Below are 17,492 nucleotides of genomic sequence, written 5' to 3' on the forward strand. Positions count from 1 at the left end.
AACAGAATAGTGTGCTTGAACCAATTGATTACTATAGTGTGTAACGGATCCGTTATTATATTTGTATGTCAATCCCAAAAGGCAATGTGTGTTTCATCGGCAACGACAATGCAACAGAATTGTGATAATATAATTATTATTATTATCATAATGTTAGTGTCCTTTACATAGGGTATTGAACACCATGCGGAAGGCCCATCCTGCAAAAAAAAAAATAACGACAGGAATTCGATTACGCGTATGTTTCCTGTGCACTCGAAACGCGTTAAAGGCTACACACAAGTATAATAATAGTAATATGTATAACATAAAAAAACTGTATACGTCATGTGCGTAGTGACCGGATGGTCGGACTACCGTGACGGGACGTCGGTGAATTCTATTTAGATTTGCGGTCCGCCGGAACACACGGTATAACGGAGAAGGTTTTTTTAAATAAAAAAAAAAATATTGGTGAAAACTTATTCGTTAGTTAATTTTAAATCCGTCCCACGTGTACAATTGAAATTTACAACAAAAACGTTTTTCACAATTTTTCTTATTAAATTACAAAAAAAAAAAAAATTCAGAATTATAAAAGTAGTTAAAAGTTGGATTCATTACAACCAGACACGCTTTTATGTCAACAATTTTTATGTTTATCAATTGTGCTCGAAACTTAATATGTTTTTTTACCAGAGTTGCGCTTCATAGTTTGCTGATTTATTAAAGCACAATGTATAGTTTGCGTGCGTTCCGTAAACCCAACATGTCGCTGACTCTGTCAGTTGAGTCAATCGGTTCCTGGTACTAAAAGTTCATAGCGTTACCAATCGTTTAGACCAAAGTATATCTAACGATACAACCGCTTGATGTACATATAGGCAGTTGAAATACTACACACAAATAATAACCGAGCACGAATTATTGCGAATTTAGATAAGGCCACCTAAGTTATTACATTTAATGGAACTAACTAACGCAATATAAAACATATTAGGGTTCAATAACGCCAGTTGTACGATAACAACTGACATGTGCATATCATTATACAAGAATAACATTAATCGATACACGGCGTTAGAAAACAGAAATATTGAAAATGAGCTTATAGAAATGGGCAAACAACCCGCGTTTTATAGACAACTTATTATTGATCTAATTACTATAATTTATTCTTAAAAATGTCGATGCAGTTACAAGTTATAATAACCAACAAAATTTCCGAATAATTATACACAATAAGCCAATGTAGGTAAGACAGAACGCATATTATATGTTTTTATGTTAAAGACATACTGTTAACAAAAAAACGTATGTAGTTAATACTAATTTACTACTATTGTGTTAGCGCAGTGAATATTAAACTTAATTCGAGAGGTTTAATTGCTACTCACTGCCCGTTGCAAAGTAAATACTGGCTGTCCTCACCTCGACACGTATTGTTGCTTATTTGGAGAAAAAAGCGTTACAAATTAAAATATGGTCACAAAAAATTAATACAAATCCATACGCATAAGTACTTCATTGTGTTCATACATACGAATGTATGTAAATATTGAAAGAAAAAACTGTCCAGCCCGGCCTGGGTAAATAAACGTCATAGCAAAGTATTCTCCAACAACATTATTGAAACTACCAACAGTAGTTCACCAGAAAAAAAAAAATTTTATCATACTACAAATTCTATAAAACTAATATTGAAAACCATTCTTGATTATTGACATCGGCATTGTGGCTCTGGATCTAAATGGAATAACTTTTTTAACGGCATGTCCCATGCGTGTAAATTTATTAACTTTAAGTTTCATTCGACCTTGTCCTTTTGGCAACAGTTAATCTAAAGCATCGGCCATGGCAAAAACACAGTTCTAAAATAAAGAAGAAATGAAACATGCTACAACATTTTTCTATTAAAATGACTGACTGTAAAAATTTGTTAGAATCAAACGTTAAATTGTTCATTTATGTTATGACACTGCGAATACAAAATAGATGACCTGTAGATCAGGCGGCGCCACGTGGATCTATACAAAAGATCGATGCAAAAAAACATCCGAAATCCACAGTTTAGAATACTTAAAAATTTTTTTCTTATCGTTTAGCATAACCGGTTTTCGATGAGATTAGTACTGAGATATATATTTTTATAACGTAGAGAGAGATATTGAAATCGTGTCGGGAGTACAACACGTTCATAATTCATTTATATTTTATATATAAATTACACATTCGTACACCTAAGTAAATAAACCACCAGTTGTCAGTATCACACCGTTGTATTGATAGTAAATAATCAGTACACTCATATATTTTCCTCGAAATTTTTTGCAATATACAAATACATACATTTAAATTGAATTTATCTAAAAACATGGAAAATAATGAAATCTCGTCCCTGTTCATTTGGTTCTAATACGTTTTATTTCAGACACTACACTAAATAGATTCATAATATTGTATTATTTTGTAGGCACAAATGAGATGATAAAAAACAACGATTCACGTTGTGTTTCTAGGCAAGGAAATCGAAGGTAGGGGCAGAGACCGCAACCGCAGAACTATGCCAATGAGAGCGTGTTATAACAAGAAAAACCTTTATTTTTTGTCTCCCTATGGCTTTGCATATTATCCGAGGCTTTCTATGGTGTTTGCGGTGACGGCGTTAGAAACTAGGGAAACCGCTTGTCCCAGTGGCTAAATCACTGACGAGCTCAAACATACATAATATCTTTCTATTGGGTACCAGAATTTCAACATCTAGATTGACCGATTTAGTTTTTTTTGTAGCAACCACACAATATAGCCTATAGCTATTAGCTACCTTATAATAGCTGGAGCGGCCTTTATTGTACGCGTTAATCTGCAGTCGAAGGACACAAGGTCTGTTCACTGATGTCTACAAAATACACTGTCTACGAGTAAAACGGAATATATAAACGGGTATAACAGCATAAGTACACGTGCTTTTAGAGTATTCAATATTAATTAACTATTATTTACTGATTGCATTTGTCTTAAATAAATAAAGGTAATAAACTTAAGTTACTTTTAATAATTCCTATGTAATACCTACTCAATTATAATTTTTAATACTTGCTCATCATTTTAGGACTAAAAAAATACTAAAGCTATTTATTATTTAATCGCATAATAATAAAATACAAATGTTTTATACTAGAGCAAATAGCCATTTAAAATAACGCAATTAAATGTTGAAATTCTAGCTTCTTTTATTTTGTCTAAAAATAAAATTCATTAATAAAATTGTTGTTTGGGTTTTAGGACCCACCCACTATACATCAAAGGCTACGAATTCAAATATCCTACAAAACAATTAGCTAACTAATGCTAAGATCAGTAACTCAAGCAGCTTTTCCCATGTCGACATACATATTCGGTAACGCTTTTTGTCAACGGTACACCGCACATAAATAATGAATGTTATTATGTAAATCATAAATATATTAATATTTACATAGGGCGGTGCGCAGTTGACTTTTGACATAAGCCAGTGGCCGGCAATGTTTCGATTCATAATAACAGTCTTGCACCACGTCACTGACATTCTAATAATTTGAACATCATCACATAACAAATGTTAATAAATATATATTTTAATCCATGTGGACTAATGTTTTAAGACAGAGCTTAGAAACGTCGATGCAATTTATAAGGCCGATTTCGGTTGAATGTAGAAAGTCATCGGGACAATTCTTTCGTATCAGCTTATACAATACCTTCGTATCAACGATATTTTTTGAGTGAAAAGTCTCAGAAAATGCAAATTAAGTATTAAATTTGTATACTTCTATTGACTATGGAGTATGAAAAAAATGTCACGTTTTTGTCAACGTGTTTGTTATATACTTTATTTTATAGAAAATAGAACCATGGATAGACGATGTCTTATCAGTGATCACTGAATCTATAACTATTAAAACAGAGGCCGTTTTTGTGCGTTATTCATAGATTATAGAAGTGTCCCATGTACGTTTCTATTGTCAATCCTTTTTTTTATGTTATAAACAAAAATTAATTTCGATTTTTTGTGTATTAATTATTTGCGAGCATGGCAAATACGAAAGCGAAGTCGTCAAGAAATCATCTGACGATGTATTTAAGTATATCTTTGAATCTTTCCCGTATTCATTTTTACCAGTGTTCAGGCCCTGATATTACTACCGATTGAAGTCATCAATTTTCGAAATTAACACTTCGCGATTATCAGTATTCAGTAGACACGCCTTTGCTTATTGCCAATGTATAATATAGCATATTGTTACACTCGCAGACAAAGCGAATACTGTAAAATATCATTTGAATTCGTTTACAGTTATTTCTCTGTTATAACGTGCAGGATATGTACATTATACAATGAACGAATGTTTACAGTTATGATTATAATAATGATATATCGGTTGATTCCTTCGATCAAACGTCGCACGGTCAATTTCGTTGTCCGCGATCGCTCTTCAAATAGTATTTTATTACAAAAATATATAATATTATTATTTATTATTGTGTGTATTCTGATGAAATTCTCCTCAACAGGATCCGTTCAACGATGAAAATTCGGAACCGTATATTATCGGCTTGTGGTTAATATGATGACGGAATGAATCAATTTCGTTAAATAAAGAAAAATGCACACACATGCTGCTACAGCCGATTGGATAACGACTATTATATATAATTTCGTCAGTGCTATTGAAAAAAATGCGCTGTAGGTGATTTGGGCGGTGGCGATGCGATTTAGGCCGAGATAAACGATCGAGCCAAATATAGGAAAACTACGAAAAAGATATAATCTTCTATTGGTGTAAATATTATAAATTCGTCGTTTCTCAAATGCACCACGCTCTAAAAATAATTTATTATATACAATTAACATGATTTCAACACGGCTGTGAAGTATATATAGCATATGCGAGATTGTTTTTTTTACTCTCGTTCCTCTTAATTGTTAATTAGTTCTTAAAAAAAAACATGTTATATACAGAGCATGTATAATGGTAATTATTATTATTCTTTTTTTATACGTAATATATTTTTTTTCTCACAAAATAAGACGGAAGATCATAAGAGACATTAGCCACATGGGTACTCACAGATGTTGAACAGACAAGTGTGTCGCCGAAGACTGTCCACGATTATTGCATTGTTTCGAAACATGTCATACAGACACACAACGCACTACCCCTTCATGGAGGAGTTGCTTGTTGGCCACACGTACACCGTGCACAGTATTATTCTCAATAAAAACCTCATCAGTGGTTTTTATTTCCGAACGCAGAGAAAAAAAATCGCCTTCTTTGATCACACTGTGCGTTATACGTATATACAACACGGGTACTGGTATACACCGGTTCCGTTGCTCCGGGAAACACGGTTCATCAAAGAACAAGGTTAACAATATCGCACTAAAAGATGAAAACGACGGGTAAAAATTATTATTATCTTAGTGTATAATGTATAAATATGTATTACGCACATTCAAGCATCTCACATATTATATTCATAGATAAATACGGTCGAATATAAATCAGAGTCGACGTATTGTTTTGCGTAGGCTTTTTCTTAGTTCTTACCCATAGATGTGAGTACTTTGAATAATGTATTATAATTTATAGTAAAAGTTAACGATTTCCCAACTCCGTTTACCAACAATAGGCGTAAAAATCATAATCGAGTACGGCAGTAGAAGATTAAATAACAAGAAGAATGCTAACGCTAAAATTCTTCAGGTTGTGATCACTAGACCTTTACAAAACCGAGTTTTGGATCAAGTATTTCTAGACAATCGCCACGGTTGTTTGTCATGTATAGTTTTTAAATTTGTTATAGTATGTTTAAACTAATTATATAATAATGTCCAGCTAAAATAAAAATAAAATCATACGTAATCACGCCGATTAATATTTTGTGTGCTGTTAACTTATTATGTATTGTTTTAATTGTGCGAATGTCTAGAAGCCGCTGACTGCAGGTTTGTAAGCATATTTTCGCTTACGGAAATTTCGAAGCCATGAGTTTAAATGTTAATCCTCACGTTGTACTCGACGTTAATTAATAAAACAATCTTTGAGCGTTTTTGATAAATCTTATTTCGAGTCGCAAACATATTTAAAACTTATTCATAACTGTCAAAGAGTAGAATTGGCAAACGCTATTGATATTATCGTCTCCAAAAATATAATGTATTCTACTTACAAATTCTGAAAGTCATTTACGAATAAAATTTTATCCATATCAGTTACAACAAGTTCACTGCGGCACACAAGTGTTCTATACCTACTGGAAAAAATGGTCAACAGTAAGTACTATGGAAATCAAAACAAACCCCGTCGTTTGGAAACGGTTATCGACCAAAAAAGAAAATACACCATTTCTCAGCTCTGATAAGCTCTAAATCCGCTATACAGTATACTTGACAAAGTATTTATAATATATTATAAATATAATTATTTATTAAATACAAATTTATATTATTAAATCCATTTATATGTATATAATATTGTCGTTGTTACTTGCACTGCACATGTTAACTACGTTGGACAACTACAAATCATGGTCACGGTAATTTAAAAATAATACGCCTCAGAAATGATGTAATGTCACAAATGTACTTTTCACAGTTCGTCGTCCAATGACACATTTTTTTTTTTTTTTTTTATGCCTACAGGCGTTTAACCAATTGGATAATTCGGTCATCTAGACTCCTCTAGCTTTCAACGGACAGTCCGTTTCAGATTACACTATATAACAACGACTAAAAAATATTTTACGTTCCCAAACATGAGGCGGTTATATGGTTAACAATATATACATATTATATTTTTTTTAGCGCGATATCATAATTGCAAATTAAAAACTAGTAACCAACATAAAAAAATATAAATCATAACGTCTATCCTATGCCGCACGCGGCACGCAAACAAATCAAAATAATATACTTAACTTACTTTTTTAGAAATGCTTAATGATGTGTTATTTAAGTACAGTACATTTTCTACGAGTTATTAAAAAGTGTCGGCTGATAAACTATGAAGTGTTGCGTAATCTGTTTGCATAATTCATCGACATTCCGCGTGATATAATCGTAAATACATCTTATCCCATGTTGTAAGCTTTCTGAGGATACGTGTTGCTATAAAGTTGACCTATAATAAAATAGTTGTACGGGATTTTGTTTGAGAATATGTTTAAAATGATCAACGTTTGATTAACTACCTTGATAGCACTCAACTCAGCTGTCTGTAAAACCACATCAACATCGCTAAAAATGGAAAAAACAACATCGCTTTTTTTAACGGTCCCACCTGGGTAATTAACCCGTAGCGTTGTGTCGGATAATATTAATTGCATATAATTAAATTAAATAAATGCCCCCTTCTAAGCATTCATACACGAACGTAATATAATTAACCTATGCTAAAAATACGTTAATACGTGTTATCTGATAAAAATAAAAATATCATGGTATTCCTACTCAAAACTAATAAGAAAATGGCACTTGCTCATATTGTTATATTTTATCTTAATTTTGTAAACAATTTTACAGTGAAAATGTGTTATTAAGTTATTTTGTTATAATAATTCATCCTAAATACACGTAACCATATAGAGCAACAAAATATATAGTCGCTGGGGTTGTTATACATGGGGGTAAGTATCTATCATGTACATAGTGCAAACACAACAAACATTACTGTGATATCCGAGTCGTCAGTCATTCGTCACGCCAAACCTAAGTATTGAGTATTGGAGAAGGGCAAATACTTATACAAATAATTTGGAGGAGACCTATAAGAGGGAGGGCGTGATGTAAGTTCTCCATCTGCGGTCCAAATGCATTTAACCACGTCGTCGTATCCCGAGAAAGCATTTGTTCCGGCGGTCGCCGCCGCCAGGGCCGCACGTAACCGATATGAATTATGTATTAAAAAGCGGTTGTCCATTGTTGGTGTGTAAAAAACGAGCAAAAAAAAAAATGAATAGTGTAAAATTATCTCTATATGATTGAATCTCGTCCGCTCGCATGTATTGCTTATTATTGTTATTATTATTATTAATATACTATTATATGAAAACCAATGGAAAATATTATGATCACGGCGTTTTGGGTGAATATAAGGTCCGACCGTGGTAAAAGACTATTTGTCACGGTTGTCCGGATCTTCAACATCGAATATAGTAGGAGGATGCAAGCACACATTGCACACATATTGCCGGCCGTTAACCTCTTGTGTGTCCGTGTACTGGTGGCGGTGAATGATGGTAACTGACCGTGGATTTTTACATGATAATGTTTTATTGTGATAGGCTATAATAATTAAAAAATAAATAATACATTATTGTATCTATAATACACAGAGAAAAACATTGTGTGGACACAATGCGAGCCTTGTCAGATGGTGTTATTATATTTAAACGACATGGTTATTCGAGTTGGATAGCCTAAATCGTGTATGCAGTATGTACCGTTTTTAATTTTAGCGCATGCCCTCTGGTGCAGATCTCTTCTTATACATAATGAAAATGCCAAACACAGTTGCTGTTGGTGTAGTATTGTGTAGTGTATTGGATGGAAAGAAACAATATAGGCCGCCGCTGTACGATAAGTACACGATTTTGACATAAATTCGAGAATAAGACATTTGCCTATAACGAAGAGTGCCAACACATATTGTAATGTCCAGAGCACACATAAGTGTGGGGGCGGTCGGATGAAACAATATAAAGCCAAACACACGAGTTACATTTTCTAGTCGATTAAGTACTCTTTGCCGTTATGTTTTGAATTTAAATTACACCTTGTAGTACTATTTAATAAATCGAGTTTCCCCTATCTGAATACAACAAGACTAATACTAAATTATTTGAACACCCAAGGTGCATATAATTACCATGAAGTCAACTGATTTATACTCATAAAGCAGGTGGTAATTGGTATATATTTTTTAAAATTACAAAAAAAGAAAGCATATAATTATTGGTCGGGAAGAATGTTTTTTATTTTTGGGCGGCATTGTTCCAATATTTGTGTAAACAGAACATCGACACATTCATGCTACTTTTATTACATACAAATATACAACAGTGTATTTTTCAACAATTCTCTGTGGAAATCGTTATATTAACGCTGTATGTGTTATGATTTTATGTCGCATTTTACAAGCGTTTCGCAAATTCCAGGTGCTATGACCGATTTTACTTACTTCACGCATTCAATCCATCGGTTGAATCATAGTTGTGTAAGGAATGTTTTCGCCCAGCAGTGTCGAGTTTGAACATTAACTATTTTTGAAGGTCTTGTTGTTAAACGGTTAACGCATAACTTGACAAAACTAAGTTTGTAATAGTTTTAACGCTGTTTATTTTCATTGTCATCATCATCGTTATCATCATGGAAAATATACATAGTTGGTCCAACTAAATTTTTAGTTAAAGCAACTGTACAATTAGTTGGGCCAACTATTTATTTAGTTATTCCAACTAAAAATGTATTATGTTCCTATATCAACTATAATTTTAGTCGGACCAACTATATTTTTTTTCTGTGTAGCTTGACAGGCCTTCAAGGCCCAACGCTGCCATAATATTTTGTTAATTAATGACATCCAATATATAAAATATTAAAATAATATATTTGATGATAATAGTAAAACATGCCTATGTGATGATGATAGCATTGCTACCGAGATACGCATGTACGCTTAATTGTACTATTTTTTGTGGTTAAGGTTTTTTTTTTTAAATATTTGATTATTTATTCTTACTATGTATAACCACAAATGTTGCTCAAGTTATTTCTAGATTAGAATAATGTGTTTTCTCACCACATACACAACAATAAGTCGTAATTACGAAGAGAATAAAATACCAGCTGGCGTATGAGCGTGGCCAGTTTTCACTGTCAACGCACCAACAGCTGGGCAACATTACTAGAAACCAGCGTCTCCGATTTTAAAACACATAAAATAGTCAAGTAAAAAAAAATTTCCAGAAAAAAATATTTGCAAAATAAAGATGTTTGATATTGTCGCACAGTATAAATAGTAATGACGATAACATAACAGTGGATTCGTCGTGCTTGTGGAAATAGTGGATACTACACAGTGTGTGCCCAATGTCATTGACCACGAGTATTTGATGAACTACACCGTATCAAAATCCGTGGAAACTATATGGTATTGTGCAAGCAAATGGCGAATCTAGCGAAAAAAATACAATACAAAAAAAAAATGATGTGATGTAATGTCAATGACGATTAACGGTGTGGAGTTAACATTTTCGATTTACCCCTTGTCAAGTGGACAGAGTATCGAGACTAATAAGTAGAAGCGTTCATCGATCGCACCAATAAAATAGAACTAACCAAAAATATCTGCTCAGTGTAAATCATTTTTTCAAATTTGTATCTGTTATGCTTTAGATCATTTAGTGGTTTTATTTTAAAGTGGTAACGTTCTTAGCCTGGGGGGCAAAACAAAAACTTCTGTGATCTCTGGCGGGGAGGATATATAGAGGAAGGAATAGAAAGAAAAGGGGTTGGGGAATAAATTTGTAATATTAACTCAGCTCTAATTTAAATTACAGTTTAATCAAATCATAGGTTCGGAGATCGAGCTTTGCACATCATCGCTTCGATATTATAAGCTTTAGCTTAAAAATTCTTAAAGTTTAAAAGTCTTTAAACTTTTAAGGTAGTAAACCCAAAAGAAGTGTATAATTATAGACCGTCATTATTCACTTCAAATTTACTGTTTATCAGAATACCTAAATCACACCAGGAAGCCTAACAATTGAGTTTATGATAAATCTGGAAAAAAATCTTTTACTTCCGGTTATGTGAAGTCAACGAACGATTTTAATTGTGTATAAAAAAACTAATTTGATAAAAAAAAATAGTGAACATAAGCATCAAATGAGTCACGCTAAAGTTATAAACAAGTAATGACCACTTGATAGTATATACGCTATGACGTATCGGCATCAAAATAATCTGAAAACATCCGTTAAACGATACTTCAACTAATATTACATAATTACTGTAATTAGAACACATACAGTTAGATGAAACTAAATAAATACATGTAGGAAAAAATAATTTAAAATATTTTAAAGTACGAAACCTTACAAGTGTTACTAATATACAAACGTGTGAATTTCAGAAATGTTGACCAATTTGGTCGTTACACAATGCTTAAGTCTTATTTTTAGGCTATGACAATTAACACAAAATGCATAGAGAAATGAATATGGTGAATCATAATCCTTTCTAAGGGGTTAAAACTTTTTAGAGAAATGAAAAATATTTTCTTTCAGAAATTAAAAAACGAAGTATACCCTAATTTAAAAAAATAATATATATTTTTTCATTCTTTACTTCTATCGTTTTTCACTTGTACACACTCAGTACAAGTAAAACGTTTGATTTTCCAACCGATTACATCCGCGATTTCTAATCGTTCAGTGGGCTTTTTGTAGACTCCCATCGGTTATTATTCGTATAATGATTGTTTGATGGCGAACATCGGAAAAAGAATAGATCAGAAGCCACGAAAAAAAAACCGAAGACGATAGTAGAGAAAGTGCGACGACGTCGTCAGAAGGTCATCAGCGGTTGGCAATCTGTCCGAGTTCATCGTTCCGTGATAACAGTAGAGTTATCAACGACGAAGATATTAGCAGAAAGCAACAGTACTTTTAATAGTTCACAGTTAAAATTAAAATTGATTAAATCATAATATGACGATCGTTGTAGTCGGTATACACACAAAAGATCTCTCCAATTGTGTCCAAAACAGATACGGGTCCAAACCCGGGAGATATATGCGAACACTTAGTTTTGATTATACGGTTTAATAAATGTTGATGAACCGGCCACGGCAAACGAATTATAATGAAATCTATACTACAATAGTATTGATGGACAATTAGACTACAGCCAGGAGCATACTACACGAGAAAGTACGACTAATTACATGATTAACGTTTTAGCAGCCAAAGCTCGTAGAAAGGCAGCAAAAAAAAAAAAAAAAATACAATCGAATTTTTAACTAATTATCATTACTTTTGTACATAAAAATTCTAATGATTCATGACGATTAGTGTTGGGCTTTTTGAGTGATTACTATGGGCTGTATCAGTTGATTTTCAACTACTGCTGTAAGGTTACGTATGTACTTTTTACGGTTAAAAAAATATTATACTCATTGTAACTTTTCGCCTTCAGCGGTAGGAAATAAAAAGTAGATTTGCCACAAACAATTCGGTAGTGATACGGATACAAGTGATACAATGAGTTCTTACAAGTCCGAAAGTAGCGAATGTAATAATAATAACAAATGATAACGGGCAATAAAACTAAGTCGGCCACGATGGACATAAAATAATATTGTTCGGCTCTCAAAAAATACTGTCGACCATTAGAAGTGCACAGGGTTTTAAATGTCAGTTAATGCGAGTAAAAACAATTGAAATGTGACGTTACACATCATTTGGGTCAAGACATTAATATTATACTTTATTGTTGTTCACGTGTGAAAAATCTAATAATACGAACAACAATAATTGCGTACGTTCCAATTTGGATAAAAAAAATCGGATACCTATAAAAAAAATATGTATATCTAACTGCAACACTGCTTCGTGCACGCTGCGCTCTACAATGGCAAGTCCGACAAATCCATCATAACGAGAAACGGAAAGAGAGAAATACACTTTACTTCTAATTTAAAAATAAATTTACTAGACGTGCCGGTCATTTGAACTTTCTCTTTCTAACAATAATAAAAAAAGGACTCGGAGGACAGGAAAAAAGAGCCACACACAACAAAGTACACTCTATTCATTATTTTTGTTTAACAAAGCGTCAAGGTAAAATGTTAACTATCCTATGATATAATATTGGATCATTTTTCCATCACAAAACGCGCAGGACGTGATACGATTTTAAATTTATATACACATATTATAATGCGTAATGACTAATAAAAATGTGGTGCTATATACATCTTAACATTAAAATTGCCTGTCTAATATAGAAAAAAATTTAGCAACTTATGGTTATATAATATATATAAAATAGTAAATAAATTATTATTTAAACCTTAAGCATAAAAATAATACACTATGCGGTTTAAATATTAATTTCTTTACTTATCTAATATAGCTTTGATTGTTCAATAATTATTTTTTTTACAAGACAAATACCACAATTTAAATAGTATCTATTTAAGTCTTGCCTGCTGCTGTTGTATATCGTATCCGTGTTCTAATTATATATCATTCAAAATCCATTTGATATCGTATGCCGTTAGCCACCACGAGTCATGACCCTTCCTATCAATGTATTTAACGATGACATATCACATATGCAAGTAACAAGAACGGCGCAATTAAGTTCTTATTGAACTGTCTTTGAAATAGAGTTGAAAATAAATTAAATAAATGCACAGTTATCTAGTATGATAAAATGACAAATGATAACTAACAAATTGTTAGCTTGGATTATTATTTCTTGATACATTCACAATACGTATTATTCAAATTTTGCATTAAAAATATATAAAGATACGAATGAACAGAACGCCATAAATGTACCTTGAAATTTTATTCCTAAATTTATAATTACTTAAATTATGATGTCACGATTAAAAACAGTTTGTCAGTGGTGCGAAAAAAAAAAAATACATGCAAATATTTTGGCACGATCTTCATCAAAGGACAAGATAAATTAGCTTGTAATATCGTAGGACTAAAGAATATAATTTAAAGTTTTAGTTAACATATTTATCACTTATTGTTATTCATAAAAAAATGTATCGATAATCCCTACGTTTTTTATATTACAGGTGCATTTTAACATTAAATAATTATATAACTTTGATGAAGGACACGAATAGGGAAAAATAGAAGGACCTAAAATAATTAACTACAACAGGGAGACATGGAGAGCTAAGACAAACCAATCTAAGGATTATTAATGACAACAAGAAGAAGCGAAGAACGCAAATTTTTCAGAAAAATACGGTACACTTAAGTGAATAATTCGAATGTTAAGCGTTTACCATACGCCACACATTAAAATGGCAAGTTCAAGAGTTTAAAAATACAGAAATAAAATTAGTTTTCAACTATTCGTTTCGATATAATGTCATTAAAAGATAAACATTTTTTCTTTGACCTTTCAGTACCTACCCGCGTTAATGTTTATCAGCTCACGAAAATTTGCTTCCGGCAATGATAACATTTTTAAAAAATATATTTCAGTAAAATACAAACAGTCGTATTCAAACTTAGCATACTGAAACACATTTGATAACGCAGATTTCGAGACTTAAAAACAAAAATATTTGTCCATCAACAAGTATGCTTAGCTATAAAACACTAGGCAATGCCGTACCAGCAACAGAGAAGCTCTAGTTTAAAATAACGATTTGATATTTACAACGGTTCAATGAGTCACGCCCAAGTGCAGCCGGAAACAGATAATAATGGCGTGACCTTCGTAGTAACATTACACAAAGTTTTATTATATTTTAACGAAAAAAAGTAGATATATTCGACTATTTATTAATGTTGTACCATACGTACACACGGACAATCGGGCTGTACCTATTTGATTCAATTATTTTTATTACAATGGTATACATGCATACATTTAATATGGGAATAAAGGTGCTACAAGCTCGTGACGCAAATTCTCCATTTTTTTAAGGTCAACTTTTAAAAAAAATCTAGGTATAGCTACATCATGTAGATCACTTTCATGCACTTTCCACATGTCAATTAAGATATAGTTTTGCAATAGCGGTCATTGGTAACAATAAAAAAATAAACAAGTGTTTGTTGTTAGCATGGTTTAGAATACTGGTAGAAATCATCTCTGCATCTTGACTGATCTCTTCAAGAAGGTCTTCTTAAGGTAAATAATCTGGTCTCGAATAAAAGAAATAATACATGCAGCGTGTGTGCGCACAATTTGATTGTTTTAGTAACGATTTGTTGTACACGCAAAATGAACACCTACAAAACGTGACGGAGTTAAATGTATTTATTATATCTTGCTGATCTGACTGCACCGTTAAAACGACAGTGTTGCGATTATCCTGTACTTGGTTTTTTTGTTACTTAGTTCGATTAAACCACAACTAGATATTCCAATTTTCTGTAAATTACAACATTGTCTTTTGTTAAACCTGCATCTAATTAGAAGTCATAAAATGAATTTACGTTAACCGAAAAAGACACTCCTTGACACAAATAGTATCTACACGTTTTTTTAAATCCGTCAAAATAATGTCAAAAAGAAAAATGTGATGACTTTAGGTATAACAAGCTATAATACTCGTATTTGTATGTATAGACTCGGGTGACCAACGACGTGAGAAATAACGTGAGAAAAGCTTTTCAGACAATAAAGACTAGGTCAAGTGTTCATAGATTGTACTAGAAATGGGATTTTCTGATGGGAAAACTATCTACAATAATTTTTAAGTTTCTAAAAATCGAATAGTTATTACCTACAAGCACAAGGCTTAATAATTTTTATAATTAAAGAGTTGCCAAAGTTTAGCCATTACTTACACCAAGAATTTGATAAATAGATTAGAAAAAATTAATTTTTAGTTCAGTTTTCGAACACCAACTGTTTTATACTTATTTGGGTGAAGGAGTTTTGTCTGCAAAATCCTTACTTAATTATTTTTTTTCAAATTATGACTACTCGACTTGTGACAAAATAACTGGAAAATACTAAAATTAAATTTCGCTTAAAACTAATATGTGATTTATTGATTTTTAAAAACGTCATACCGCGTTCTTCCAGGCCCTGTATAATAACTATTGTTGTCGAATGAAAGAAAACCGATTAGGTACCGACGGTTTCTTATCTATAAAAAAAGAGCAATTGTTTTTTTTCTCTTGTGGACGATTAGCAGTCGCTTATCACCCGCCGGGGTTTTATTAATGCGCCAGGAGAGTTTAAACTCTCCGTTTCTGCTTTATCGGATCCCTAGTATTCAGTTTGTATCATTATGCATATTATTGTACTATGGATTACAGATCCAGATCGTTGGGTATCCTTGGCCCGATTACAGATCCACAGACCACCACATTATAATACGGCAGGCACGTGTGCATTACAGTAAATAATAATCACATTATTATAATATAACGGTGCGCGAAAAAGTAATTATTATCATTATTCGGTAGTGTCTAATCACGACGTGCATTGTTGTCGAAAGAAATATTGCGATACTTATTTGGATCGGACCTCAGTCATTATCGCCCGTCCACAGTGCATGATATATTTTTAAAGGTACTACACTCAGGCCGCGATAATGTTATCGTTATCGTTGCTTTCACTTATTGACGAAAAAAAACAATCAACGGAATCAGCTCGGAAAACTGACGGTGGCTACCGTGAACCAATTGCATACAGTTTTTTTTTCATGGCCATTAGTGCGTTTTCCAAGAAAAATCGCCACGATAACAAAACCATAACATTATATTATATTTTAATACACAGCTACCGTGTATGTCATTATAATTATTAATTATGTATCATGCAGGTTGTACCTTATTCGCACCAATCCAAGGTTCGGCGGTTTTATCCACGTTATTTGCCTTGGTGTCATTTGTGACGAATTTCCTACAGTTTTCCACTTAGTCTGACGGTAACGCAGCCGGATCGCAACCGGACCACTCGTTATCGTTAACCACAAACATTATTATAAAAAAAAAAAAAAGATAGAAAATGTACACTGATGCAATATTATAAATAAAATCACGACAAAGCCCGCACTCGGACACTGATCAACGCACTAGTTAGGTCGACGACAAATAATTATTACTACAACGATAAAAGAAACAAGAAAAATTAACTATATAGAAAAAAAAATATTTAAAATACAATTCACGCGCGCTGTTTATACACAAAAATAAATCCCTGTAAAGCACGACACTAAAGAGAACTTTGCACTGTATGTGTGTGTGCTCGCTGATAACACACACAATATCGTCGACGTCGCGCTGCCCGTATGATTACAACAGCAGCGACAGTAGTAGTGGTACAACTAGTAGTTGTATCGTAAATGTGCAGAAGTTTTGTGCACGCACACACACACACACACCACTGTTCTTTCACAGACTAGCATTCACACACAAACACACCCGCTCAGCTGGTGGTAGGGTTGTCCATTGGCAACACTGTTTTTGTGCTCGCAGTGCAGCCGACCGAATCAACGCTGTGATAAGAAAACGAGAGCGATACGGTATTGTAAAAATTATTGTACGCCAGCCAGCAGCATATTTATTTTATTCCTGCTGTAAAAAATTACCAGTAATTCTTAGCCAGAAATTCAGTAGCTACTAGCCAATTAACATCTACTTACAAAATAATATTGTAGCATGTAGCATAAACTTGGTTGTTAATATGAACTTGTTCTTTAATAAAAACATGTGGGTCTTACAATTGATTGTTATTTCCACAGGTTGTAATT

At 32.7% G+C, this 17,492-nt stretch overlaps 1 protein-coding gene across 1 annotated transcript in view; it reads right to left on the reverse strand.

The window, feature by feature from the left end:
* LOC126846870 (uncharacterized) overlaps window positions 1-17,126 on the reverse strand; it is a 35,748-nt gene extending 18,622 nt beyond the window's left edge. The window contains exon 1 of the mRNA XM_050586702.1: window positions 16,570-17,126. The gene's annotated coding sequence lies outside the window, so the exon portion shown is untranslated. The remainder of the gene's footprint in view (window positions 1-16,569) is intronic.
* Window positions 17,127-17,492: the final 366 nt, after the last annotated feature.

The sequence above is a fragment of the Adelges cooleyi genome, unplaced genomic scaffold (assembly GCF_023614345.1).
Source record: "Adelges cooleyi isolate 19-005CV unplaced genomic scaffold, UGA_ACOO_1.1 ACOO_flye_CR_arks_rails_tigmint_CR_PRNA_9, whole genome shotgun sequence".
Lineage (NCBI taxonomy): Eukaryota > Metazoa > Arthropoda > Insecta > Hemiptera > Adelgidae > Adelges > Adelges cooleyi.